Source organism: Heptranchias perlo, chromosome 33 (genome assembly GCF_035084215.1).
Source record: "Heptranchias perlo isolate sHepPer1 chromosome 33, sHepPer1.hap1, whole genome shotgun sequence".
NCBI lineage: Eukaryota > Metazoa > Chordata > Chondrichthyes > Hexanchiformes > Hexanchidae > Heptranchias > Heptranchias perlo.
Genome location: NC_090357.1, coordinates 24,908,485 through 24,934,972, shown reverse-complemented (window position 1 = coordinate 24,934,972; position 26,488 = coordinate 24,908,485). Strand labels below are relative to the sequence as shown.

The following is a 26,488-nucleotide window of genomic DNA, read 5'->3' as shown; positions in this document are numbered from 1 at the left end:
CCCCACGATCGCCACTCTCTTCTTTTCTCCCCCCCCCCCCACACCACGATGGCCACTCTCTTCTTTCCCCCCCCCCCCCCACGATCGCCACTCTCTTCTTCCCCCCCCCCCACGATCGCCACTCTCTTCTTCCCCCCCCCCCACGATCGCCACTCTCTTCTTCCCCCCCCCCACGATCGCCACTCTCTTTTTTCCCCCCCCCCACGATCGCCACTCTCTTCTTTCCCCCCCCACGATCGCCACTCTCTTCTTTCCCCCCCCCCCCCACGATCGCCACTCTCTTCTTTCCCCCCCCCCCACGATCGCCACTCTCTTCTTTCCCCCCCCCCCCCACGATCGCCACTCTCTTCTTTCCCCCCCCCCCCCACGATCGCCACTCTCTTCTTTCCCCCCCCCCCCCACGATCGCCACTCTCTTCTTTCCCCCCCCCCACGATCGCCACTCTCTTCTTTCCCCCCCCCCCACGATCGCCACTCTCTTCTTTTCCCCCCCCCCCCCACGATCGCCACTCTCTTCTTTTCTCCCCCCCCCAACGATCGCCACTCTCTTCTTTTCTCCCCCCCCCCACCACGATCGCCACTCTCTTCTTTCCCCCCCACCACGATCGCCACTCTCTTCTTTTCCCCCTCCCACGATCGCCACTCTTCTTTTCTCCCCCCCCCACGATCGCCACTCTCTACTTTTCCCCTCCCCCCCCCACGATCGCCACTCTCTTCTTTTCTCCCCCCCCCCCCACACCACGATGGCCACTCTCTTCTTTCCCCCCCCCACGATCGCCACTCTCTTCTTTCCCCCCCCCACGATCGCCACTCTCTTCTTTCCCCCCCCCCCACGATCGCCACTCTCTTCTTTCCCCCCCCCCCCCACGATCGCCACTCTCTTCTTTCCCCCCCCCCCACGATCGCCACTCTCTTCTTTCCCCCCCCCCACGATCGCCACTCTCTTCTTTCCCCCCCCCCACGATCGCCACTCTCTTCTTTTCTCCCCCCCCCCCACGATCGCCACTCTCTTCTTTTCTCCCCCCCCCAACGATCGCCACTCTCTTCTTTTCTCCCCCCCCCCCCCCACCACGATCGCCACTCTCTTCTTTCCCCCCCACCACGATCGCCACTCTCTTCTTTCCCCCCCCCACGATCGCCACTCTCTCCTATTCCCCCCCCCACGATCGCCACTCTCTTCTTTCCCCCCCACCACGATCGCCACTCTCTTCTTCCCCCCCCCCCACGATCGCCACTCTCTCCTATTCCCCCCCCCACGATCGCCACTCTCTTCTTTCCCCCCCACCACGATCGCCACTCTCTTCTTCCCCCCCCCCCACGATCGCCACTCTCTCCTATTCCCCCCCCCACGATCGCCACTCTCTTCTTTCCCCCCCCCCCCCCCACCCACGATCGCCACTGTCTCTCTCCTCCCCCCACCCTCCGATCGCCACTCTCTTCTCCCCCCCTACTCTACCCGATCGTCCCGCCCCCTCACCCCCCCCATCCCTCTGCACCCCCCCCCACCCACTCTACCCCCGGTCACCCCTGGGCGGGTTGGATGTCCGCTCACCCTCTGCTCTCTGACTCTCCCCACCCCCTTATGACACTTTAGAACGAGGAATTTTTTTTCCGGTCAGACCTGCTCGAGACTCGTTAAAGTTGCTCTTAACACATTAACTATGTAACTATTTAAACTGATGTGGTTTTACAGTGGGAGTGATGAGGTAATTAAAAGGGTGAGAGTGTAATAACTCACTAACAGATCATTGATGTGGAGCATCAGTGTGAATATGCAGAATAATTGCAATGCGGATCATCCAAAGTAAATTTTGGCGCGTAGCGTGAGCCCAGACTGGCCGCAGTGTAACAAATTGCGCCAAACCACATCGTTCAAACGAACTGGGAACTTTTTTTTTTAAGTTTACTTTTTCACTTTCTTAAAAGGCCAGCAGATGCGCCACGTTCCAATTGGCTCTTGTGTTCAGATTAAAACGTAACCCAAAGTTAGGATGTGCAAAGCGGTTATAAATGGGTGGTCTCACCTCTTCAAATTCAGATGTAAATCAGCACCTCACCATTGCTGCCGATTTGTATCTTGCTCAAATGTCACTATTTAGTCACATTTAATTTAAAAAACCAGCAGCATTCCGATAAATATTTTTTTTACTTGAAGTACCATTGTTACTCCCCTTTGGCGCGATTCCATTACTGCACCAGTATTTGTGAGGAAGTTCCTGAAGAGAGTACTCTGCACGCAGCCAAGATTATTAAACACAGTCACCGGGTGGTGATCTAGTCCTCCTCCTCCTCCCAGTGTTGAAATCCAGACCCATTGCCCGGTCTCTAACTCTAACTCATTATTTCCCAGGGCCTTAAAATGTGTGTAACTCCTTACCTGCCTCTTCGCCTACAATCTTCGGGGCTTAAAAACTCAAGCTTGACGTCTTCCAATGACCACCTCCTGATTTACTGACCACCAACACCTAACTTTCCAGACTAGGTAGCGTAGAGTCACTGAAATACTCTTGAGTTAATAACCATCCCTCTGCAATGCTAATTTACCTCCTTCAGACTTCAGCCCATTCTCCTGTGCTGAGTTTTTCAAACTTTTAGTTCAGAACATAGCTTCACCGCAAAGCAGTAACAGGAAAGCACAAAAGGAACATGAAACCACTAACCACCAACATCATCCTGGATTCTACTCCAATGGGGCGGGGAGGGGATAAATTGCGGACGGGAAACCCGGAAGTACGGGTTTCCTGGACGTCCTTATGATTTTGACATAAGGATGATTGACAGGCTGGTCTCAGTCGGATGGGAGACCAGCCAGGGAGAGGGCGTCTTCAGCTAAGTCTTTGTTTGTTTGGATGGGGGGGGGGGGGGGGGGGGAGGCATGGGGGCATAAGTTGGCACAGGGTCATCAGTCATGTGGGGGGGGGGGGGGGGGAGGGATCAGGGGTCAGTCACGAGGGGAGGGCGTCGGGATCAGGGGTCATCGCAGGGGTCCACGATTGTTGGGGGCTTGCTGAAGGTAGGCTTGTTGGGCCTGGGGGAAGCACTCCTGTTCCTCCCGGCCCACAAGCTGTGCTAGAAAGGCACCTACCCGCTAGTCGCGGGCCTTTCATCTCCTTTCACGAGGTGTAAAAGGTAAGGCCCGGGAATCCCGACCCCCCAGGGTTGAAATCGGAAACTATGGGAAAATGGAGGCCTGAAGCCTCCTTGAAAGGTTTTAACGCCCAATCCGACTCCTGGGAGCAGGTTGGTCGCCCGCCCCTCATCCCACCCTGGTGGAAACCGGAAATGGGCGGGTTGGAGGCAGGTCTGAAATGGTTGCAATTTTGAATGCCCCTCCAACCCACCTGTTTTTCACTGTTAAAATCGTGCCATTTTTCAGACTGGAGAGAAGTATACTGTAGTGTCCCCCAGGGGTCGGTGTTAGGACCACTGTTCTTTTTATATTGATGACTTGGACTTGGGTATGCCGGGTATAATTTCAAAGTGTGCAGATGACATGAAACTCGGAAATATACTAAATAGTGAGGAGAATAGTAACAGACTTCAGGAGGACATAGACAGACTGGTGAAATGGGCAGACACATGACAAATACAATTTAACGCAGAGAAGTGTGAAGTAATGCATTTTGGTAGGAAGAATAAGGAGAGGCAATATAAACTAAATGGTACAATTTTAAAGGGGATGCAATAACTAAGAGACCTGGGCGTACACATACACAAATCTTTGAAGGTGGCAGGACAAGTTGAGAAGGCTTTAAAAAAGCATATAGGGGATCCTTGGTTTTATAAACAGAGGCATGAAGTACAAAAGCAAAGAAGTTATGCTAAACCATCATAAATCATTGTTTAGGCCCCTGCTGGAGTATTGTGTCCAATTCGAGGCACCACACTTTTGGAAGGATGTCACGGCCAGAGGAAATTTACTAAAATGGTACCAGGGATGCGGGACTTCAGTTAGGTGGAGAGGCTAGAGAGGTTGAGGTTGTTGTTCTTAGAGCAGAGAAGGTTAAGGGGAGATTTAACAGAGGTGTTCAAAAGCATGATCATCAACAACAACAACAACTTGCATTTATATAGTGCATTTAACGTAGTAAAATGTCCCAAGGTGCTTCATAGGAGAGGGAACCGTTCACAATATCAGATAAAATGGGGGCCAGGAAATAAAGTTGGGTGGTCAGCAGTTTGGTGGGAATAGGGTTTAGGGAGCAGGAGGTGGGTCTCAGTCAAGATGAGCTTCGAAAGGGCATGAGGGGAGATAGGAGAGAAACTGGAGAAAGGGCTAGGCCGGGGGAACCATAGATGAAGTTTGGCTTGGTGGGCAAGGAGAAGGGAGGGAAACGGCAAAGGCAGCTGAACCTATAGTCTCAATCTTAGTGACAAAGTAGTCCATGAGATCCTCGCAATTCTTGGAGGAGGCAGGAAAGAGGGGTTTAAGAGGACGGATTGTAGTGGAGAAGAGACGACAGGTTATCCTGAATGGTCCTGGAATAGTGAGCAGTTTTGGCAGAGGAGAGCAGGACCCGACAGTGCTTTATGTGGTCCAGCCACATCTGATGATTTATGGCTAAACCAGCTGTCTGCCATAAACGTTCAATTCTGCGTCCCTTGGACTTAAAGGAGCGGAGATGAGGACCATACCAGGGGGAAAGACCAGGGTGAGAGAGAAATAGTTATATTGGGGACAAGGGCATCAAAGGTGGAGGTGAGAGTGTGATTGAGCAGATCAGTAGCTGCAAAAATGTCTTGGTGAATGGAGGGCCAAAGGCTAGACCGTTGGGAATTTGAAAGTGCCATTTTAAGTGATTTGCGGCGGGGGGGTTTTGATGGAGTAAATAAGGAGAAACAGTTCCCGGTGGCAGTGGGGCGAGAAGAAGAGGCATATCTGGGGGAGTTCCATGGTAACCCCAGGAATCCTGCCCATGATGACCTTGTAAGGCCTTACTTGGCAGCGGAGAGTTGGTGAATTCTGTTAAGGCCCCACAAGGTAGCAGGACTAAGGTAAATTGATGGCGGAGGGGAGGGGATTAATTACCGCAGTTATCATAGCCTTGAGCTTCCTTAGGAGCTGGAGAAGAAAACTGGGCATTTAAACTGTAGCCCAGGGCCTCTGGTTCTCTCTAGGAGTCCTTCTAGGCCTGCACCCATCTGAATATGCCAATGTACCCTTGGGTGATGGGGCCTGAATCCTTTCCTGTAGGTGGACGGGATTTCCTCCGCTATACACTTGCACCGGAGGAGCAGGCTTGGGATCTTGGGGGGTCTCTATTATTTTGTGTCAGCTTGGCTCGGTTGGTAGCACTCTTGTCTCAGTCAGTAGATTGTGGATTCAAGGCCCACTACACACGAGAATTCTCATCTAGACTGACACGTCAGTGCAGTACTGACAGAGTGCTGTATTGTCTGAGGTGCTTTTTTTGGAAGAGACATTAAATGTCTGCAGGTTAGGGTGGACGTAAAACATCCCATGAAACTATTCGAAGAACAGCAAGGAGTTCTTGTGTCCTGGCCAATATTCCTCTCTCAACCAACGGCATCAAAAAACAGATTATCTGGTGGTTTGCTCATTTGCTGTTTATGGGATATCAACTGACCATAAATTGACAGCCTTCTTTGCCCACATAAGTGGTTGCACTTCAAAAGTAATTAATTGACTGAACACTTTAGTACATTTGAATGATGTGATAATGTACTTTATAAATACAAATCCTTTCTTGCCGACGCTGATGGCCTCTGGCATGCTGTCTGGCACACTATCATCTGACCCAGTTTACATACACTGATGTGGGCTCCCTGGTATGCATTAATATTTTCTGCCACACTTTTCTGATCCAGCTTACAGGCAATCCTTAGCACAGAGTGATGAAAGGACGGGGCAGATTAGAAATGCAAAAAGAAATCTTGGAGGATGAAGGAATGGTGGGGATACTAAATGAATACTTGACTTTGGTTTTCAGAGACTGCAGTAGTGGGAATGACTGGGTACAAGAGAAGAAAGTGGAGCAATTAGGTAGTACTAAAATAAAATTATTGAGCTCGGAAGTGGAAAAGGCACATGACCTGATGGCATACATTCTAGAATGCAGAGGGAAGTCATGGTGGAATAGCAGAGAGTCTGGCCACAATCTTCCACACATCCTCATTGTGCCAGAGGACTGGAGGGTTGCCAATATGACACCTAAGCTTCTAGAGACCATAGAATGAATACTCATTTAGCAAGATAAGAGGTCATTAAAGCTGGTTTGTAAAAAGCAAGTCATGCCTAATAAATTTAATAGAATTCTTTGAAGAAATAGCAGAGTATATCGATCAAGGAAAAGCAGTGGATGTTGTGCACAAGAACTTTCAAAAGACATTTGATAAGGTGCCACATGGCAGGCTTGTTGACAAAATTAAGGCACGGTGTTAAAGGGAGAGTGATAGCATGGAGATGAAATTGATTGAAAGACAGAAAGTAGTAGTGATTAATGGATTTTTTTGGACAAAAATCCTACAGTTGTATCCGCATGGTTGAGAGTTAGGCAGTGATGCTGTTTGTTGCCAGAATAGTGTAGGGCACTTCTACATTGGATCTCGCCTGCGTCTCAGTGACAAAACAGCATTCGATACTCAAACTGGAGGCACAGCAGTTACTGATTTTTCACACTTATCTCTTGCAACGCTCCTGCCTGCTTCCCTCCCCACCACCCAGCTCACCCTCGAGCCCCCTCAAATAAAGCTGTCATCAAGTAACCACAGAAGTAACTTACTGTGGTCTGCCACAGACTGCAGAGAAACTGATGAACAGTTCTATTTATATCGGATTACTGATACGCATGTTAAACAAAGTGGAATGGCGTGAAAACGAAGCCCCTTTCCACTCGTACCTCTGCAATAATCAGATGCAGAGTCTCTATTAACAGACAAAGGGGCACTTTTTGTACATATTTTGCTGAGGAATGTTAGTGTTCATTTTTGCACCGTCAGCTTCAAACATTCCCAAGTGAAATATAGCACGTTAGATATTGGCTCCCTCTGCACAGCTTTCTTGGCTCCCGCTATTTTGACAGTGCTAGTTAAGTTGTTTATGAAAATAACGCACATGGAATTTAATGCAAAGTCATTTATCCGTTGATCTAAAGCAGCGCACACAGGAATTTGGCACAAACAGATTAACCCTAAAAAATAGATGAATTTTACCCCAATGTGCCATAACCCCAATTTCAAAAGTGCAATCCACTCTATCAAGGTGCTATTTCATTTCCAATACTGTACTAACTATCTTTACGGCCTCACTGGGTATCATTGCCAGTTTAGTGCTAATTATTAACACGTTTATGCTGTGGACCCACATTCACTGGGTGCTCAGTTAAAATTGCTCCAAATTCATTTTCCATACATTGGAAAATACTTTGCTGCATGGAGTTAAAATGCACTTTCAATTCTACACATTTTCTCCTCCATTCCACATAGCAGGTCAACTTCAATTTAAGGCCGCATTTACACTACAGCTGAACCCCGACTCCAGAACAAGTTTCATTTCACTTTGTCTGAGAGTCAAGTTGTGCCACAACTCCAACTTAACTATGCAACTACTTAGTTTTGGTGAACAGCAAAACTGCTTTAGTTGCAGTGTAAATGCAGTCAGTTTGCTTCACATGGAGTCAGATTGACTCTCATGCCTCATCTGCAGATGTGTGTTGCAACATGTTCCATTACTGTACACAGTCTCTCCATGTGTTTTTTTTAAAAGGAACTTAATAGGTGTGGTGATCAGCCCACAACAGTAATCACCCACTGCAGCTTGTGTGTCTGATGCTACATCTATATTACAGTGCTGCTCCTGCCATTGGCACATGGTAGTTGTTGCCTTGGCCTGGCTTACTGGGGAGGGGCACAGAATCAGTAACAAGGGATGGAGTTTCTGATGGGGAGGCAGGGGGATGCACAGGCAATGGATTCAATCTTCAGCAGTCTGATCACATGGAGGCAAACTGAGGTCAGAAACATGGTGTAGCATTATATGAAAGCTGACCCTGTGTCTGCAGATGATGTTGCCAAGGGGCAGCATATAGATGAGGAAGAGGAAGGGGCCAAGGGGGGCATCTCGTAAGGTAATGGTGCAGGCCGGGGTGGGAGGGGGGGGGGGGTGAAAAGAGAAGCCATTACTGGAGATGCACTGTGGCATGTGGATGAGTATGAATGGAACCAAGCAAGGTTGCTCCCATGGAGCTGGAGGACAGAGGATGGATTGGGGATGGATGGCATGGTCAAAACACTGCAGAAAGGTTGAGGAGGGATAACTCATCATGGTCTGAGTCACAGTGTCATTCGTGACTATGGCTAGGGCTGAGAGGACAGACTCGACCAGAGGGATTTGAACTGGGAGGTGACAACATGTTCAAGGAAAGGGGGTTTGGAGATGGGGCGATAGTTAGAGATTTTTTTTAAATGAGGGAGATGATGACTGTGGTTTTGAAGGCAGAAGGGCATTACTCGAGGGAAGGAAACTGTTGACTATCTGTCAGCATGGGGGCCAGGAAGTGGAATTGTGCTGTCAGGAGTTGAGTGGGGAGAGGATCAAAGGAGTAGGTCTGTCTCATGGGCAAGTTGAGCTTTGGGAGGAATAGGTGAGAAACTGCAAAAAGTTGGGGTCTTGGGTTAGAGTAGGTAGGAAACAAGGGAAGGGAAGTAAGGGGCAGAGCAACTGCACTGATGGTCTTGATGTTTGTAAAGAATCTTACAACACCAGGTTATAGTCCAACAGTTTTATTTGAAAATCACAAGCTTTCGGAGGCTTTCTCCTTCGTCAGGTGAATGTGGGAATCCTTGAACGTTTCGCATTTATATTCAGAGAACAATACCTGGTGATTACAGATAATCTTTCCAACTGCCCGTTGTCAAGGCAATCAAAGTGTTCAGAGAGGTGTTACCTACAGGACCACCGAATATGCAAACTGCCAGAATACAAAACAGAGAGAGAGGGAGAAGCATCCGAAAGGAAGAGAAAGACAGAGAATGACCCGTTGTATTAAAAACAGATAACTTTTATTCGCTGGTGGGGTTACGTGTAGCGTGACATGAACCCAAGATCCCGGTTGAGGCCGTCCTCATGGGTGCGGAACTTGGCTATCAATTTCTGCTCGACGATTTTGCATTGTCATGTGTCTCGAAGGCCGCCTTGGAGAACGCTTACCCGAAGATCGGTGGCTGAATGTCCTTGACTGCTGAAGTGTTCCCCGACTGGGAGGGAACCCTCCTGTCTGGCGATTGTTGCGCGGTGTCCGTTCATCCGTTGTCGCAGTGTCTGCATGGTCTCGCCAATATACCATGCTCCGGGGCATCCTTTCCTGCAACGTATGAGGTAGACAACGTTGGCCAAGTCACAGGAGAATGAACCATGTAGCTGATGGGTGGTGTCCTCTCGTGTGATGGTGGTATCTGTATCGATGATCTGGCATGTCTTGCAGAGGTTGCTGTGGCAGGGTTGTGTGGTGTGGTGGACGCTGTTCTCCTGAAAGCTGGGTAATTTGCTGCGAACGATGGTCTGTTTGAGGTTGGGTGGCTGTTTGGAGGCGAGTAGTGGAGGTGTGGGGATGGCCTTAGCGAGGTGTTCGTCGTCATCGATGACATGTTGAAGGCTGTGGAGAACATGGCGCAGTTTCTCATGGCATAGGTCTTGATGTTGGAGAAGAAGTCCATAAGATCCTTGAATTTTTTTTTATTTGTGGTGAGGGTAGAGGGGATAGAGAGGTAGTTGATTATGGGAAAAGCAAAAAGGACCTTTGGTATTCTTCTGGAGAAATAGGTGGTTTTGCCAGAGGGGAGCAATGCACGGTAGTGCTTGATGCAGTTAAGCCAGATCTGGCAATCGATGGCTAGGCTAGTTGTGAGTCAGGGACATTTGAGCTTGTACCCCTCTGATTTAAGAAAGCAAAGACGGGAGGCTCTACTAGGGGGAATGAAGCGGCTCAGTTCACTGATGTATTCACTATTTCATTGCACTACCTGATTTAGTCATAAATATTCTTAAAATTACAAGTACTTGTTTCATAGATGTGATTATTTTAACTTTAGCTTCCTTAGCTGCCAATATTTTCAAAATATGTAAGCTGTCATTGTTAAAAGCAGAGGGTCATAATATAAAGAGAATATTTTTCTTCGTTTCAGATTATAAAATGAAGTTTTTTTTTTAGTTTTATTGAAGCATAGAACGCTTTTGAATCTTGCACAGCTCAAGTCAGCAGCAAACACTCCCAGGGCAGGTAGTATGGGTTAGATGCAGAGTAAAGCTCCTTCTACGAGAGAAAGCCAGCTAGAAATATAAAAACCGATAGTAAGAGTTTCTACAGGTATTTAAAAAGGAAAAAAAAAGAGAGTAAGTAAAGTGAGCATTGGTCCTCTAGAGAATTAATAATGGAGAACAAGGAAATGGCAGATGAATTGAACAGATATTTTGTGTCTGTCTTCACTGTAGGAGGATACAAATAACATGCCAGAAATAGTTGTGAATCAAGAGGTGAAAGGGAGGGAGGAACTTAAACATTTACAATCACCAGAGAAAGGGTTCTGAAAAAATTATTGGAACTAAAAGCTGACAAGTACTCAGGTCCTGACGGACTTCATCCTAGGGTCTTAAAAGAAGTGGCTGCAGAGATAGTAGATGCATTGGTATTAATTTTCCAAAATTCCCTAGATTCTGGAAGGGTCCCATCAGATTGGAAAATAGTCAAATGTAACCCCTCTAATCAAGAAAGGAGGGAGACAGAAAGCAGGAAACTACAGGCCAGTTAGCTTAATATCTGTCATAGGGAAAATGCTAGAATCTATTATTAAGGCGGTTATAGCAGGGCACTTAGAAATCTTAATGCAATCAGGCAGAGTCAACACGGCTTTGTGAAAGGGAAATCATGTTTGACTAATTTATTAGAGTTCTTTGAGGAAGTAACAAGCAACGTGGATAAAGGGGATCCTGTGGATGTGGTGTACTTGGATTTCCTGAAGGCATTTGACAAGGTGCCACATCAAAGGCTACGACACAAAATAAGAGCTCATGGTTTAGGGGGTAACATATTAGCTAACCAATCCTTTATCCATGCTAACAGGAAACAGACAGTAGGCATAAATGGGTCATTTTCAGGTTGGCAAGATGTAACAAGTGGAGTGCCACAGGGATCAGTGCTTGGGCCTCAACTATTTACAATCTATATCAACGACTTGGATGAAGGGACCGAATGTACAGTTGCTAAATTTGCTGATGACACAAAGGTAGGTAGGAAAGTAAGTTGTGAAGAGGACAAAAGGAGTCTGCAAAGGGATATAGATAGGTTAAGTGAGTGGGCAAAAATTTGGCAGAGGGAGTATAATGTGAGAAAATGTGAACTTGTCCACTTGGGCAGGAGGAATAGAAAAGCAGTATATTATTTAAATGGAGAGAGATTGCAGAACTCTGAGGTACAGAGGGATCTGGGTGTCCTAGTACATGAATCACAAAAAGTTAATATGCAGGTACAGCAAGTGATTAGGAAGGCAAAGGAATGTTGTCATTTGTTGCAAGGGGAATGGAATATAAAAGTAGAGATGTATTGCTACAGTTGTACAGGGCATTGGGGAGACCACAACTAGAATACTGTGTGCAGTTTTGGTCTCCTTATTTAAGAAAGGACATAATTGCTTTGGAGGCGGTTCAGAGAAGGTTCACTCGACTGATTCCTGGGATGAGGGGGGTTATCTTATGAGGAAAGGTTGGACAAGTTGGGCCTGTATACACTGGAGTTTAGAAGAATGAGAGGTGATCTTATTGAAATATATAAGATCCTGAGGGGACTTGAAGAGGTAGATGCTGAGAGGCTGTTTCCCCTTGTGAGAGACTAGAACTAGGGGCCACAGTTTAAAAATAAGGGGTCTCCCATTTAAGGCGGAGATGAGGAGAATTTTTTTCTCTGAGGGTCGTGAGTCTGTTTAATTCCCTTCCCCAGAGAGCGGTGGAGGCAGGGTCATTGAATATTTTTAAGGCTGAGTTAGATAGATTCCTGATTGACAAGGGAGTCAAAGGTTATAGTAGGTAGATGGGAAAGTAGGGTTCAGGTCACAATCAGATCAGCCATGATCTTATCAAATGGCAGAGCAGGCTTGAGGGGCCGAATTTTTTTTTATTCTTTCATGGGATGTGGGCGTCGCTGGCGAGACCAGCATCTATTGCCGATCCCAAATTTCCCTTGAGAAGGTGGTGGTGAGCTGCCTTCTTGAACCGCTGCAGTCCGTGTGGTGAAGGTTCTCCCACAGTGCTGTTAGGAAGGGAGTTCCAGGATTTTGACCCAGCAACGATGAAGGAACGGCGATATATTCCCAAGTCGAGATGGTGTGTGACTTGGAGGGGAACGTGCAGGTGGTGTTGTTCCCATGTGCCTGCTGCTCTTGTCCTTCTAGGTTGCGGGTTTGGGAGGTGCTGTCGAAGAAGCCTTGGCGAGTTGCTGCAATGCATCCTGTGGATGGTACACACTGCAGCCACAGTGCGCCGGTGGTGAAGGGAGTGAATGTTTAGGGTGGTGGATGGGGTGCCAATCAAGTGGGCTGCTTTGCCCTGGATGGTGTCGAGCTTCTTGAGTGTTGTTGGAGCTGCACTCATCCAGGCAAGTGGAGAGTATTCCATCACACTCCTGACTTGTGCCTTGCAGATGGTGGAAAGGCTTTGGGGAGTCGGGAGGTGAGTCACTTGCCACATACCCAGCCTCTGACCTGCTCTTGTAGCCACAGTATTTATATGGCTGGTCCAGTTAAGTTTCTGGTCAGTGGTGACCCCTACCCTTGCTCTTAATTCGTATGTTCGTACGTATATCCACCTTCTCAAGGGCAATAAATGCTGGCCTTGCCAGCGACGCGCACATCCCATGAACGAATGCTAAAAAAAAAATGTACACTGTCCCATCAAACACTCCCAGGACAGGTACAGCACGGGTTAGATACAGAGTAAAGCTCCCTCAACTATCAAACATACCCAGGTTGCAGCTGGCAATTGTGAGCACTGGAGGGAGTAACGTGAAGGCAAAAAATTAGTTCAATATCACCATAAGGTAAAGCAAAATAGAGAGAGGTCAGCCTTACGATGCAGTCTGATTCCTACAGTTGTGATTAGGCAAATTTTATTTGCTGTAGGTTCTAACTGAAGTGAAAGTTGGCTGGTGTCGGCACAATGGGCAACTATTCAGCACTAAGATCAGAAATTCTGATCAGACTTAACAGACTGTGAGCCCAGAGCCAGAAGACAGGAGCAAATAAATTAACAAGTCGCAAATAAAGCTTGAGATTAGAGTAGTGAACACATGTAAGAATAACAAAAGCCATTAATGCCATGTCAGCCAATCCCTTCAGCACGGTTAATATCTGGTTATGAAGAGGACTGAAGATTTTAAAGGAGAAGTACAGATAAAGATACAGTGTGGAGTGTGATGGTTCCTGTTGGGACCGTGGAAATCTCATCCCAAAGAAGACAACTAGTTGAGGAAGTACAGTAAGGGCTGTAAGGTTAGATATATATGATGTAGTATTGCTCAATTAACATTTGAGGCACTGGGAGGAACTTTGAGATTCTTTGCTCAGGAAATGAAATGCATTGGGGTAGAATCTGATAGGTTAGACTGCACATGATTCTTGGAAGGATCAGGCCAAATGGCACAAATAGCTTTTTCTTTGTTCTGTGCTTTCTTATATTCTCAATGTAGATGTGCTGAATGTCTTGTGTATGCAGGCCTCTAATCCAACATTCCTATACACAAGAGCTATTATGGAATGCAACCGATAACATGAGAGCTAATGGGGTATGGAGACTACAGAATGTGGAACATAAGGATCACATGACCAAACTGGCTTGGAAAGAACGGCCGAGTTCAAGATCCCCCTGGTGGGATCAGCCTACGCAGGTGATGACTCGAATCATCCGAGAGTTTGCTTTTAGCTAGATTCTAGCCATTCTCACTAAATAATAAAGCCACGTTGTGGATTTATTCTAGGTATCTATTTCTCTTTAGGATATTTGATATAGTGGAAGCACAGCAAGTGAGTCACCAAGTACAGTTCTATAAATAAACTTGGGCAGGCTACCTGTAGCAGAATATACCAGACATCCTCCTCCTTACCTTGGTTTGTCACTGTACGTGTGGAATTACATTCAGCATCTATGAAATTCAAATGTAACATAGGTCTCCTGGCACTGAGTCAGGGTTTCGATCAACCAGAATTGAAGAGTACATACGGACATACGAATTAAGAGCAGGAGTAGGCCATTCGGCCCCTCGAGCCTGCTCTGCCATTTGATAAGATCATGGCTGATCTGATTGTGACCTCAACCCTACTTTCCTGTCTACCTACTATAACCTTTGACTCCCTTGTTAATCAGGAATCTATCTAACTCAGCCTTTAAAATATTCAATGACCCTGCCTCCACCACTCTCTGGGGAAGCAATTTCAACAGAGACGCAGAGCCACTTTAACTTGTATTTCCGATAGCACTCCTCACAAAGCTCTTTAATATTCCAGGAAGACATCTCAAAGAGGAAAGAAAGAACGGAAGGGGAAACAGAGAGGGTTACGATGAGATGCAGGGAAAAGGGGGGGGGGGAAAGAGGGGCTATAGGCACATTGGAAGAGAAGGGTCTTGAGGAGGTTTTTGAAAGCAAGGAGGGTGATGACCGGGCAGTAGGAACTAGGCAGTGACTTCCAGAGTACGATGGTTGAACAAGCAGCCGCCAATGGTGGAACAGAGAGAGCGGGTTGATGCAAGGATGGAGGCAATCACTAATGTAGGGTGGAGCGATGCCGTGGAGGGATTTGAAAGGGAGGATAAAAACTTTGACATCAACTCACTGGGACAGAGGAAGCCAGTGGAGCTTGGCGAGGACAGGAGAGGTGGGAGTGCCGGACTCAGGGTGGGAAGGGACATGGTGTGGCATTTTGAAAGAACGGTGACTTGCAGAGAGTTGACACAGAAAGATCAACCAAGAGAGTATTAGAGAAGTGGAGCCTTGAGGTGTGAAAGGCATGGAGATTAGGGCTTTGGCAGTGGTAGGGGAAAGGCAGAAATAAGCAATATTCTGGAGGTGAAAGAAAGCAGATGATAACTGAGCAGTTGTGGAATCAAACACCTTCGCCTCAGTAAGGGATAGCTTGTCCTTTTGATGCACAGCACTTTTCCTAGGATGCCCATGCATGAACCCAAAAACTCAATATTTTAACATCATGGGGGCAGAACATTGGGTTTACTCAGGAGTCTATTACATTTTAAATAGTCAAATTACTTTACAGTTTAAACAAAGTGCCACATTTAAAGTCCCTTTCACAATTAATGATTTGCAAATTTCAAAATGATGTAAATGAAGCATTTCAGTGTACAGATCATCACACCCCTGACTGTCAGCCTATTTTTTTAATGCAAATAGTGAACATTAAAAATTTCAGTAACCCCAGTCAGAGAAGGGGAGGGGGGAAAATCAACTGGGGTTCACACTCCTGAACGTTATTCGATGACCCCTACTGGAAAGTACATCAAATGAGGGTAGGATCAGCACTTGAATAGTCTGCTGATGACATTCATTGCCCAGGCTCAAAAACAAAGAATGAACACTCAGGTGAGGTGACAGGTACTAGGAAGCTGCCAGCACCTATGGAACTGGATCCCTGCCATCAGGAGGGAGAAAATCAAACAAAACACAAAGAAAAAAATCAGTGAGATTGTAAAAATCAGGAGATTCAGTGCCTGGCCTGTACAGATATCAAACAGAGTTCAAGAATCAATTTATGACCCCAGTTCCCCCCTTCCCATCCCCAGAACAGTCTGTGCTTAGTTCTACAAGTTTAGTTCTTTGCCTGCTGTAATCTAAAATAGAATTGCAGTGGTATATACTGCATTGTTGTGCTATTGGGAGAGACACCGAGGACAGGCAACCTGACCCCACATGAATGGAAGCAAAGTGGTAACAGATTGTGTTTAACCAACACCACCAGCTGAAAACCCACCTTCTGCTCAGTTGCAGAATGAAAGTTCCTCCCATGAAATTAGGTCACATCCTCATAAAAAAAACATGCCTGCCTCTTTCCTGGATGGTTGAACAGATAAATTAAGCACCTGGAATGCTGCTGAGGACACTCAATTCCCAGTCTGTACTGAGTTATTTGGGTTAGACAAGCATGGGGTGGGGGTACTACAATTGACGTTGGCACCTCTGTGCTAGAAGATGGATAAGTAACAAGGTTCTTTCTCCTGATTCCTCTGCACTGCTCAAAGCTCAGCATGTGGCCAATTACCACTTAGAACTACAAAGTAATTATGTGACTGTTTAACAGTCCCATTAAAATATAGCTGTCTAAATTGTATTATGTGTTTTCATTTCAAACAATCTAATAGTTTGGGTAACCTTAGGCATGTTTTAACTGCAAACAAATGTATAGTCATTTTAAAAGCTAATTGGCAGGAGAACAAGGTGTCAAATCATCTTACCAGATGATTGCTCAGAAATCATAATTTTCACAGCCTTTGTGATATTTTTAAAAATGCAAAGTTGTGGTGATCAGGCATCATAACACATGGGGAAATGTGAAATTATCCACTTTGGCAGGAAGAATAGAAAAGCAGAATATTTTTTAAAAAGGTGAGAGACTAAGAAATGTTGGTGCTCAGAGGGATTTGGGTGTTCTTGTGCACGAATTACAGAAAGTTAACATGCAGGTACAGCAAGCAATTGGGAAGGCAAATGGTATGTTAGTCTTTGTTGCAAGGGGGTTGGAGTATAAGAGTAAGGAAGTCTTACTGTAATTATATAGGGCTCTGGTGAGATTACCTGGAGTACAGTGTACGGTTTTGGTTTCCTTACTTAAGGAAGGATATACTTGCCTTAGAGGGGGTGCACGAAGGTTCACTAGATTGATTCCTGGGATGACAGGGTTGTCCTATGAGGAGAGATTGAATAGAATGGGCCTATATTCTCTGGAGCTTAGAAGAATGAGAGGTGATCTCATTGAAACGTATAAAATTCTTACAGGGCTTGACAGGGCATACGCTGAGAGGCTGTTTCCCCTGGTTGGAGAGTCTAGAACTAGATGGCATAGTCTCAGGATAAAGGGTTGGCCATTTAGGACCGAGACGAGGAAACATTTCTTCACTCAGAGGGTAGTGAATCTTTGGAATTTTCTACCCAAGAGGGCTGTGGATGTTCAGGTGTTGAGTATATTCAAGACTGAGATCGATAGATTTTTGGACTAAGGGAATCAAGGGATATGGGGATAGGGCAGGGAGGTGGAGTTGAGGTAGAAGATCAGCCATGATCTTACTGAATGGCGGAGCAGGCTCGAGGGGCCGTATGGCCTACTCCTGCTCCTATTTCTTATATTGTAAGCATAAATTTGTGAGGTGTCAGGCTGCACCAAGTCACTTTCCCTATCTATAACTTAAAAATTAAACCATTCAGCTCAGAGTCTATTTAACAGCCAGCTGCTACCCAGAACGTTGTGATACTTCAGCCAGGGAGACAGACACAAACACTAGAGGGGGGCAATTTTAACCTAACCCACTCGTTGCAAAACTCCTGATTTTACTCTCCACAATGGAGAGTAATATTGGGCGGGGTGTGAAACAAGCGTTCTACCCAATCCTGTGGGTTTCCCACCCAGTGAGTTAGGTTAAAATTACCCCCTCTTTCTCTCCTCTAGGGCTGTTACCAATGTACTCTACTTCCTGTTCTCTGCACAGACAGATTGTATCAGTTCCTGATGTTACATACCAGCTTTCTTAATTTTTTTGTGTGGTTCTCTCATCTGATTGGTTGAAACCAACAATGATGACAACAGCAATTTCTGTCTTTGATTATCTATAGCTTTAAACTGCTAGGGTTTCAAGTGAAGTGAAGAGTGCTTTATCGTTAAGCACAAAACAGGAGATGAGAAAAACTTCCTGTTCATAAACCAAGTAGATTTGCTGTCCACTAATTAGTGCATCAAGAATTCTCTCTGACGGTGGGTAATCAGCTTTAGTTGTTATTGCTGGAAACTGCCATTTCTGCATTTTGACATTTTTTTTCATAAACTGACAGTATTTTCCCTCATTATTCTTGGTTGCTACTTTCACTTCAATGACACCATACAAATTGGCAAGCATGGACATTCCTTGTAGATTTCCAAATGTGCTCACTACATCAGCAGAGATTGGGCTTCGACTGGAAGCTCGAGTATCTGTCTGCCGTTCCTGTAGGGCACCTCCATCTGCACAGAGGAGGCCATTCAGCCCTCTGTCGGCTCTTTGAAAGAGCTATCCAATTAGTCCCACTTCCCTGCTCTTTCCCCACAGTCCTGCAAATTTTTCCTTTTCAAGTATATATCCAATTTCCTTTTGAAAGTTACTATTGAATCTGCTTCCACCGCACTTTCAGACAGTGCATTCCAGATCATTACAATTCACTGCGTAAAAACATTCTCATCTCCTCCCTGGTTCTTCTGCCAATTATCTTAAATCTGTGTCCCCTGGTTAGTGACCCTCCTGGCAGAGGAAACAGTTTCTCCTTATTTACTCTATCAAAACCCTTCATAATTTTGAGCACCTCTATTAAATCTCCCTTAACTTTCTCTGTACGAAGGAGGAGAACAACCCCAGCTTCTCCAGTCTCTCCACATAACTGAAGTCCCTCATTCTTGGTACCATTCTAGTAAATCTCCTCTGCACCCTCTCCAAGGCCCCGACATCCTTCCTAAAGTGTGGTGCCCAGAATTGCCACAATGCGCCTTGGGACATTTTACCACATTAAAAGGCGCTATATAAATGCAAATTGTTGTTGAGGCCTAACCAATGTTTTCCATCTCTTCCTTGCTTTTGTACTCTACGGTCCAGATATTTATGAGGTGGTGGGGAGGAAACAGGAGCGCGATTGTGAATTGGGGGGGGGGGGGGGAAACCCAGAAATCCCAGGAATGCGGAGATCCTACCGACTTTAATGGCAGGGCCTCATTATCATTTTTTTTTAATTCCAATTCTCGCCTGGCAGCTGGCCAGATTGACAGGCTGGCCGGCTGCCAGGCGGGAAAGCCAGCCGTTGGGGGGGGCGGTCCCCGGCACTTTGTGCCTGTCCTTCAGCGAATCGGTCAGGACTTGGAATCGGCTTGATCTGGGGAACCATCCATCACAGGACAAACCAGTGAACCAGGAAAGAGCCCTGTGCACGATATCAGCCACGAGGCAGAGAACAGCCAGCGTGAGCCAGGGCAAAGCTTTCTACACAACCAGAGTGTAAAACAAACAACCTACTGACTGAAAAGGAATACCCTACTACAGTTTTCAAACTTCAGCCCCTGGACTCTACGGGTCCCCAAGGGGGATCCAGGAGGTCATTAGAGTTCTGCACTTTGACTTACTAGCACGTTATTTCTGTTGCTGCACTAATGCAAGACTTGTTTTTGCAATGATATTACTGTTTTCCTTTGGCTGGTGGATATTGTCTAACAGAAGTTAGGAGGGGGAATCCTCAGACATGTGCGAATATTTACAGAGTCCTCGGGAGTGCCAATATCAGCAGGGATACCACCACACAAACTTGAAACCACTATCCAAGTGGAAAGCCAAAGGAAGTAATATTCTAAAATAAACTACGGAGGAATTATTTTAAAGGACCAGTATATACTTCCTCTCCACTTTTAAAAATGTTTTTAAATTTACAGCCTCAGTTATTTTCTCTTAAACCCACATGTTTCTTCATAGAGTTAAGTTTTAAGTTCCTATCAGCTATTCTGGCAAGCCTATCAATGTGTTCGGAGAACTTTCTTTGCCATTTTAACAGACATTAACGTCGTTGGATTTTTAATAGATGTTCACAATAGTGTATCCCAGAATTTTAGACTTATTCCTGATCTTGGTATAGAGGTACTTGTTAACATGCCACTGCTGTTCTGCATGTAAAGGATGCTGGAACGTCACAACTATTGTTTCCTGACACACGAGTGGGGGGGATCTCAGTATTAATCCCAAAGTAATCTAGCAGGCCTGGCTAGTGTCAGCCAATGGGAAGATCTGTTTTTACTGATGGGAACTGGTGGGCTTGCTGCAGTAGCAGCTTTGGTCAGGGATGTGGGTCCAGGGATCGCTTTAAAGTGCAGGGCAAGTGCAGCCTGGTCAGTAGAATAGAGCAGGGAACCAGGTCTACAGGCAACACTGTATATTCTGAACTGCTCAAATATCATGGCTTTATTCTATTTTGCAACATTTAATGTGACTTTGCTTTTAGCAACATTATGCTGTTTATTTGGATTTTGATGTTAAATTACTTAAACATGACATCACCTTGGTTTATGTCACCATGGCACACAATTAAAGCTGCTTTTATAAAGAAAAGAAAGACTTGCAATTATATAGTGCCTTTCACAACCTCAGGATGTCCCAAAGTGCTTTACAGCCAATGAAGTACTTTTTGAAGTGTAGTCACTGTTGTAATGTAGAAAATGTAGTAGCAGCCAATTTGCGCACAGCAAGATCCCACAAACAGCAATGTGATAATGACCCGGCAATCTGTTTTAGTGATGTTGGTTGAGGGATAAATATTGGCCAGGACACCAGGGAGAACTCCCCTGCTCTTCTTCAAATAGTACCATGGGATCTTTTAGTCCACCCAAGGGGGCAGACGGGACCCCGGTTTAACATCTCATCCGAAAGATGGCACCTCTGACAGTGCAGCACTCCCTCAGTAGTGCACTGGAGTGTCAGCCTAGATTTTGTACTCAAGCACCTGGAGTGGGACTTGAACTCACAACCTTCTGACTCAGAGGTGAGAGTAAATGAGACTTGGTAAATACTGGGCATTCTCTGCTGCTTGCTGTGCGAGACCCAGCATGGCACATAACCCAATATAACAGCACCTTAGGTGGCGCACAAAGATTGGAGACCCCTGCTCTATGTTGCCCCATCAAGCACTCCCAGGTCAGGTATGCCATGGGTTAGACGACTGTAAATAAACATCAAAATTGCAGCAGTCCAGAAAGCCATTTACCTGGTTTATGTTGTCAGTTATCAACTGCTTAAGTGCCCCAGATGGAAATGTGAAAGCCTTAGGACACAGGTTAATTGGATAATAAAAACAGAAAATGCTGGAAACACTTAGCAGGTCACTCAGCATCTGTGGAGAGAGAAACAGATTTAACGTTTCAGATCGATGACCTTTCAATCGGAGTTTGAAAGGTCATTGACCTGAAACGTTAGCATTTGTGGAGAGAGAAAAAAAAAGAGTTGAGTGACCTGCTGAGTGTTCCCAGCATTTTCTTTTTTTACTTCAGATTTCCAGCTTCTGCAGTATTTTGCTTTTAGTGTTAATTGGACGTCCAATGCAATCTTACAGCTACCAATGAATCACAACAGAGAGGCAGTTTTCACACTCCTGGCTGTGGTCAGAGTAATCCTAGGTGGAGCTTGCTGCAAAGCCATGGTTATTCTTTCACACATGCCTATGACAATACCACAAACCTCTCTCTCACCTGTTAAGGTTACACATGACTCCAAGAAATCCTAATACAGTCAAAGAAAGTATCATACAACCACAAACAAAACATCCGCAGGCTATCTCCTGCTGGATTAGGTTGAGGCATTATAATCCTCGGCAAAAATCCTCCTGGATTTTTATGAAGTGCTGGATTACCATGAGATAAAGGCACTGTTGCTTTAGCATTGCAGCAGGCAGTCTATTCACTGCTTAATTTTTACAACACATGTTCAAGAATTAGTGGTTGAGAATCCAGCTGTCAAAAAGAGCCAACCAGGTTGTGTATACAGATTAGCAGAAGCTACCAGTATCAGGATATATTAATTAGAATATTAAAAAAGAAATGTTAGGCTTATATTAACAGTTTATTGTGAAAGAGTGCATAAAACCATTAAATTATTATTTTTCCTTGCTGTGCATAATAATGCCCAGAATTCTCTGGAGCAGTCGTGGTCAAAGTGCTTGCATCATTATCACATGATGTCTAGTTTGTTGAAGAGGAATAATTGATGGTTTGTGTGTGTCTGCACATGTGGGCCTGCACTGGTTACTAGGGAGAGGGTACACTTACTATGTGCGTGAGTTTGGTTGAGGATCAGTCATGGAGAGAGAGTGCGTGTGTGCTGATTATTTACAGAGGGAATGCAGAGATGGAGGATACATGCACTTGTTATTGGGGCGAGGATACAGTGATGGAGGATACATGCACCAGTTATTAGAGGGGGATACAGTGATGGAGGATATTGTTGTTTAAACGTGGCCTTGCTGGAAAGCATGTTTAATTCTATTTTACTTTTCAACATTTCCCAAGCATATTACGCATTCCATATGGGTGTGATATCGACCAAAAGTAGGTGCATATCACACCCTGTGTACAAATATTTGCATCCACAACATTTTCTCTCAGTAAACTATTAACAACATAGAGCCCATAGGGATCCAGACACTTTTGAGCATTCTAGATACAGTAACCACCTTGTACCAAACCATAGTGTCACACCTCAAACAGTGCACTGATCTCAAAACCGTGGCATTTGCTTTTCCTCACTTCCTGCTTATTTGGTTACATTTGCAGCTTTTATTTAGTGGAGATATTCAGCTTACACCCCTACAGCCAATGTGTTCACACGGCTTATCAGGGTTACTTAGGAAGGCAGATTATCACCCCTGTATTAACACCTTCTTCTCAAATCCTATATCACTTGGAGTCTGAGTGGAAACATCTTGTATTTATATAGTGCCTAGAAACCGTCCCTCAGCGCTTCCCAAAGGCTTAAGTAAAAAAAAAAGGACCAAAGAAAATAATAGTAAAGTGTGACCTAAAGCTTGGTCAAAGAGGTTGGTTTTAAGGAGGATCTTAAGATGGAGAGAAGGAGGAGTTTTACAAAGGGAATTCCAAAGTGTGGGGCCTAGATAGCTGAAGGCATGGCCGCTAGTGGTGGGACGAAGGAAAGGGGGGGGGGGGGGGGAAAGGAATAAAAAAGATCGCACAATAAGCTACTGTCAAAGATATAGAGAGTGCATGGGGGGGTGGGGGGGGAAGGGTTTCTAGGCTGGAGGAGGTTCCAGGGAAAGGGAGGAGCGAGTCCATGGAGGGATTTAAATGCGAGGGACTGGAAGACCAGAAGCCAGTGTAGTTCAGCACTAGCTCAGGGGTGATGAGCGAATGGGGCTTTGAGAGAGATAGAATATGGGCAGCAGAATTCTGGGTGAGCTGAGATCTTCCTGCAGCATGTACAAGATCCTACAATGATCACTGCATTGAAATCTAGCCTCATATTTAACATCATTTCAGCTATAATTTAAAGGGGCACATTTCAGGAAATTTATTTGGGAAAAAAATATTTTTTAGTTGTTTGGAAATGTACAATGTGAAAGAGTAATCTAGAGCAAGCCTTTAAAATTCTTAAAAATTTTAAAATTCTCATCCTTGTTTTCAAATCCCTCCATGGCCTCGCCCCTCCCTATCTCTCTAACCTCCTCCAGCCCTACAACCCTCCGAGATCTCTGCACTCCTCCAATTCTTGCCTCTTGTGCATCCCCAGTTTTAATTACTCCACCATTGGTGGCCATGCCTTCAGCTGCCTAGGCCCTAAGTTCTGGAATTCCCTCCCTAAACCTCTCTGCTTCTCTCTCCTCCTTTAAGACACTACTTAAAACCTACCTCTTTGTCCTAATACCTCCTTATGTGGCTCGGTGTCAAGTTTTGTTTGATAATGCTCCTGTGAAGCGCCTTAGAACATTTTATTACGTCAAAGGCGCTATATAAATGCAAGTTGTTTAATCATCAACATGTGTTGATATAATGGTATCTGGGTATTCTCCCACCCACCATTTTTTTTTAAAAGAGAGCTTGCCAAATACTTCCTAAATAATAAACACATTTTCAAATGAAGAAACTCTTACAACTTTTTAAAACCCTCACCAATGTTTCTAAGAGCCCGTTTACATATCAAATCTGTGCAAACTCCATGAGATAACCTGACAAAATCTTTTTATCTGATGCAATAGGAAAATACAGCCAGCAGCGAGACTGTAGGGCTGAGCAGCAAACAGCCTTTTACGCAAATATAGCCCGCAGCCATCTTCAAAACAGAAGTGAAAACGGCTCAAAATCGCAAGTAAACGGAATCTTCCAAAGAAGGAAAATTTCTTACACATTAGATTACTTACAGCTGGAGGTGAGGTGTGACTGTTTAGGGCATCTTCCTCTGATACATTTGATATAGTAAGAATGGTATACAATTACTGAGCGATTCTGTGCCACCCGTGTAGCGACTCATATATTTACTTATTCTGGACACTTTTATCAGTGATCGGTACACGCGTGATGTTTCACCGTGTACGAGAAGAGATAACGCGCAACGCATTGTAGCCTGCGAGTTAGTCAGTCCCCAGTAAGAACAGAAAATGCTGGAGAAGCTCAGCTAGTCAGGCAGCATCCGTGAAGAAAGAAACAGAGTTCACGTTTCAGGTCGCAGACCTTTCGTCAGAACTGGAAAATGTTAAAGAGTTAAAAGTTTTTAAGCAAGTACAGAGCCAGGGAAAGAGCTGAGCATCTCCAGCATTTTCTGTTTTTTTTTTAAAATTTGAGATTTCCAGCATCGGCAGCGCTTTGCTTTTGATCTGGTCAGTCCTCGTGTTGGATGAGAACTCTAATTCAGCATTACATCCTGCCAGGGGCAGGAGTGCAGAAAGTTAGCGTGCGTGGGGAGTACTTCACCCTGGGAACAGAATGGAAGTCAGCAAATGACTTGGGGGGGGGGGGGCGCAATTTACAGAGCTATGGGGAAAGAGCAGGGGAGTGGGACTCATTGCATAGCTCTTTCAAAGAGCCGGAAAAGGCATGATGGGCCGAATGGCCTCCTGTACTGTATCATTCTATTGTATCATTTTAATTCCACAAGCTTTCGGAGGCTTCCTCCTGAGGAAGCTTGTGGAATTAAAAATAAAATCGTTGGACTATCACTTGGTGTTGTAAAATTGTTTACAATTGTTAACCCCAGTCCATCACCGGCATCTCCACATCATGTATCATTGTAGGCAGCGTATCATTCTATGAAGATCAGTTGGGAGTCAGCACAATAAGGCAGAGGGAGATCTAGTCAGTCAATGTCTGAAAAAACACAGGATCAGGACCGTAGATATTTCCTCAGAGTCTACAGGGCTGACATTTTAATATATTAATTTTATTTTCTAATCCAGGTCCCGGCTATTATCTAACCAGTTCCTAGCCCTGCAAATATAACCCGACTCGCTTACATGATTGAGACATGATTTCTGCTGCTATGCTTCTTGAATTAACAATTCCTCACAAAGGTCACACAGACTGTTATTTTGGGCCAGTTATTTAGTTGAATCCTCCCAAGGTACTCCCTTCAATGAATGGCCACTGTGCCTGTGGATGTCCGAGTGCAATTAACAGAATCGTCGCCTGAGAAATCACAGAGAGAAAAAAATGGGACAATCTACTTTGCAAACGGAATTGGTCACACTGTCTATCGTCACACCCCACTGAAAACAAATACCATCAGGTAGGAACTCCCGAGGAGTAGAATTTAATAAACCATCACACCATCACACTTTCAAGGGTTCCGAACGGTCTGCCGTAGATGAAGATATGTTGACCATGTTGGGTTACATTCAGTGGAGGGTATGGAATTCGGATAGAAATAATCATGATATTGAATCATACAAATGATGGATCTGTTGAGAGTGGAGCCATAGTCGGATCAAAGATGGTTAAGAAGAAAGGAATTCAAAGAGCACAGAGTTGGGAGTAAAAATTGACTTGGAATTTATTTCCCTTATCCATCTCTCCCCCTTTTTCCAATCCCAATCTCTCTCACTTTCTCATCGTGTTGAATTTTTTAAAAATTTAAATGTTGTTGTTCACCAATGCTCGCTTTGCCAGCTTAATTTCACCGTAAGGTTCAGGAGACACTACTGGGTAAAAATTAAACTGGCCAATCAGAAACATTGATTTAGAAGGCCTGCATGGCAGAGAGACCAGAAACAAGACCAGAAACAAGACCAGCACACGATGGAGGCAGGAACCCGGAGCAGCAGAAATTATTCACTCCCTCGCTAATGCAGACACACCTAACTCACCTTACAGACTGCCAGCGTTACCGTCCTCAATGGCCACCTCGCTAAGCGGAACTTCCACTGTAATTAACTCAATCCGTATGTTATACGTGGGATCCAAGTGAGGGTATTTCAGTTTTCACCGAAAAAAAAAACAAACTGAAATGTGAAACGTGATCTGAAAACAAGGAATAATAAAATCCTGAAATGCAACGGAATTGAGGCGGGTCTTTGTTCAGGGCTGTTACTCAGCTCGTTTTTGGGTGGTCAGCCTTTTTGAAGAAGCTGTTCAGCCTTTCCCGGTTGGTGTGCGTGACAAAAATCAGGCTCGATGGAAACCAGCTCATGCAGTTTACTGGAAATCAATTTGTGGTTCGGGTAACTTCACAGAGTTCAGTTATTTATGCTCATGGAAGTGCGGGGCCG

At 45.2% G+C, this 26,488-nt stretch overlaps 1 long non-coding RNA gene across 1 annotated transcript in view; it reads left to right on the top strand.

Moving 5' to 3' along the window:
* LOC137301530 (uncharacterized) overlaps positions 1-26,275 on the top strand; it is a 63,949-nt gene extending 37,674 nt beyond the window's left edge. The window contains exons 3-4 of the long non-coding RNA XR_010958305.1: positions 23,987-24,156; positions 25,181-26,275. This is a non-coding gene — a long non-coding RNA (uncharacterized lncRNA). The remainder of the gene's footprint in view (positions 1-23,986; positions 24,157-25,180) is intronic.
* The last annotated feature ends 213 nt before the right edge of the window (positions 26,276-26,488 follow it).